The sequence below is a fragment of the Acyrthosiphon pisum genome, chromosome X (genome assembly GCF_005508785.2).
Source record: "Acyrthosiphon pisum isolate AL4f chromosome X, pea_aphid_22Mar2018_4r6ur, whole genome shotgun sequence".
In the NCBI taxonomy this organism is placed as follows: Eukaryota; Metazoa; Arthropoda; class Insecta; order Hemiptera; family Aphididae; genus Acyrthosiphon; species Acyrthosiphon pisum.
Genome location: NC_042493.1, coordinates 115158514 through 115162580, shown reverse-complemented (window position 1 = coordinate 115162580; position 4067 = coordinate 115158514).

Here is a 4067-nt window from a genome sequence, read left to right as displayed (position 1 = left end):
ACATGCGCCGCGGTGGGGCGGTGTATCGGCGGCGGCAGTGACTGCCACAGCTGCGGCGACGATGTCGATGACATGCTGGTGAACGGGGGGACGGCGGCGGCTGTTGACGGCGGCACCGGACGATGGCGAGTGACCGGATTACGTAATCTGCAAATGACGTAATGGTAATCACGGCACTGATAAAGGCGTCGATCGCGGGATATACACAATAACGATATCAACGGCGAACGCGCGAAAACGAATATCGGTCGCACAACGAACAACAAGTCGACGTTAACCAGAACGATGTCGACGACAATAATAAAGGCAAAGCGCAACAAAATAGTATAGTATGCACCACGAGGCGCTCGCAATGGCAGCGAACTCGTCGCTAAAACGACAGCGAACTCGTCGCTATATCGGCAGCGAACTGCGCGGATCATAGGCGCACCACGAACTGCGCGGATCATAGGCGCACCACGAACTCGTCGCGAAAAGAGGGCGAACTCGTCGCTACAACGGCATCAACGTAACGGCCGGACACGAACTACGCACGGTCTGCTCGCATAGAGCGTGCGGCAAAAGACACACGACCGGTCTGCACGCAACGAGCACACGGCAAAGACGAACTTTAGGTCGCCGGCGGTGACTTGGCTGGTTGTCACACAAGGTAATAAAAGTGGCGGCAAGTTCGAACATACTCCCCCATGGGAGGCACAGCATCACATCAACCTTGAACGCCGTCGATACTAATACCTGTTTTATATAAATCAAAAGGCCGAAAAACCAACAAAAAAATAATACATATAGAAATAAATAAACATGACTAAACAAAAGTTATAGTCCAAATAATAATTATACAAAGTACATAAGGATAGTGCAACAACCTGCAACATAATACAATAATACAAAATAATCATAATTAACATATTTGAATAAATATAATTGAGAACTCCCCCCGTCCTAAGCCCAGGCTACGCCGCTGACAAATTGGAACGTACAAGACGCCAGTACAATAAATACATGGTTTAGGTTGGGGTACTGGAAGCATGTTATGTGCATAATTACCCATGAAGTACAATATTTTTTAAAGGCAATAATATAAATCGCAACTAGATAACTTAATAAACAAAAACTTAAGTATAAATCAAAGAACAATGACGTCGTAATGACTGTACATAAAGGTAACGTTATACAAGGAATCATAATAACCAGAACATAATAATAATAATAATACATATACCAGTATAAACAATAATAAAATGGATTATAATTTAAACCGTAATAAATGAACGTGATATGGTTCGTATAATTATAATATCCATACACAAAATAAATAATATAAATATAAGAATATAAACAATCGATCACCCGATCTCCACCCACGCATTGTATACGACAAAATGCTACACTAAAATTTACAGTGGGTAGGGTAGGTGTGATGGACGCGTCGTGTCACAGAGCACAGTGCTTATGGATGACACAGAGGGATGCGACAACATATATTATTTTTAAGTTATTGGTGGGTAATAATGCCACCGTGGACAAACACCACTCATTACGTTTGCCCCCGAATATAATGACGGCAGCGACTGCACGTACCGAGGACGAAGGCGCACAGGTACATACGCTGATAACGACTGATACGCAACACGACGGAGTTTCGTAATTCGTACAAACGTTGTAGGCCGACGGCACACCATGACGAGACAGGAGACCGACGGCGGCGTCGTGCACCCACGCTTTAACATGGCCGGAGATTGAACACGAGTCCATGGACGCTTAGTGGTTCCACTAGCAGCCAGGGCTGCACAAATACCATCGAGAGGGAGCCCGTCCATAACCAAGCCATAACTACACGGCCGTACGAGATTCGGCGATACGACTAACAACGCGACACGGGATGTCGACGATAACAAAAATGTATATACGCGCCAATACGAAATAGAATGTCGCAGACGTCCGCCTCCGTCGTAAACTGCACACGGAAACAAATGACTTGGAGGTGCATACGGTACCCAAGCTCTACGAACGGCAAGAAGAACCGACCGGACACAGTTACGTCGACAACAGACGGCAGTCCTACGGCACATATAAGCCACAGGGCGCAACATGCGGCCACAATTACAAGTGCGCGTAAACAATTTGTTGGTCATATCAACGATACGAGCGATACACAAACTCCGTATTTTAGGTAGGTCACACAAGGACAGCGACAGTAGTAAGTTCCGACAGTTTCCCAAATGCTACCTGTGGACAACACCAATACAAAACCATTCGCGCTTGGACAATCGTATTTGCGTCGTGAGACGCGTAATAATGGACGGGGTAATTTAAAAATTTAACGTGCTGCCAATAACAATCCGTCAACCCTGTACGGATCTTGAGCACGCGGGTAAATACATATTTATAAAGACACTCGTGAGGGCCGTTTAACAGAAACACAATAATAGTCACGTCTGCCCACGGATGCAGTGGCGCCGAACACGTATGGCTAGTGGGGTAAATACCCCAGAACTTTTTTAGGGGGTGGGTGGGTGGGTCGTGAGTGACTGCTTTTATTATATTTGTAAATACTAAATAGTTTACAGACAACAGATAAGCAAGAGTGCAAGACTCAGCTATAGTCGAGAGACAGTTTATGCTTTAAGCAGTATGCACTATAGCCAATAGGCAGTAGGCGCTATAATAATCATTAATCACTAATAAATAAGTAATGACTAGAGTCAACAATTATATGCCCTAAAAATCTTTAAAATATGTATGCAGTTATGCCCTAAAAATTACCAAAATATGCCCTTAAAATATGCTCTAAAAAAATGTTATTGTAAAAAAATTATTAAATGATTTATTTTTTTATGTATTATACAATTTATACTATAATAAAAAACTTTTATACTACTATAAAAATTTTTCTTGGAAAAAGGTAGGCCCCAGGACCGTGTCGGGCGGCGTCCCCCTCCCCGGTATTGGTTGGTGGGTAGGTGGTACCCTCAAACAAGGTTTACCCCGGTGGTTTAAAAAAGGTTCGGCGCCACTGCACGGATGTGATAAACGCGGTGACCGCGCGTATCGCGGACGGCGGTGCGCAGGTACACAAACCAATAACGACGGACGCGCAATGCGACGGCGTTCCATATTCCGCGCAACCAAAACGGACAGACAACACACCCGCACAACAACGGAGTGAAAGGGGGAAACCGGCTGCGGTGTGTACGACACCGGCAACGGCGCGCGTATGCGCGTAAACACGGTCGGACGTCGAACACAGGTCAATGACAATGACGAATTATTTGTTCCACTGACACCACGCGCGACACGAAATACATCAGGAGGGAACCCGTCCCCCAACGTATTAAATTTAAAAGGCCTTATGAAAGTCGGCGATACTGCTATGGGCCCGAGCACAGAGATCAACTTGGCCAACGGCATAGTGTAAGTCACAAAACTATAATCGGACACGAAAACCTGGTCTAACGATTGTGTAACTAGTTGGCCGGACACGACTGTGTAACGGATAGTATCCGTTTCTTTCAAATAATACAAATATAAAGGACATAATAACGTAGGTAGTCAAGGTGAGAATATACGAGCTCTTATTATTAATGTAATAATACAGGTGGTAAAGAATGATACTAGGGGGAGTGAAAGACTGTCACAGTAATCTATATATATATGGGTTGCTAGACGGAGGGATAATAATATAATAAAATACATTCAAAACCACAAGTCATATTAAACGACAGGATATGGGAGCTTATTAATCACAAAATAGATATAATACAAAAAACCATAAAGCAGGATGAGAATGCAACAGATAATAGTCGGTTCGTGGAAACATAATTTATGATTAGGTTCACACGTGTACACGGGACACCGATAAATGCGACGACGCAATATGGATAAGTCAATGGACCAGGGGGTAGGTAGGAGAGCCTGGGCCCTTATAAAAGCAGACCAGAGACGGCCTGTAATCAGACGTGTTTTCTCCACTGCACTACGAGCACCTTCACGACACTTTGTGTAATAATTTAATTATTTGGACTTAGTAAATTTTACTGAAGAACATTTTAATAAACCACTTAGAA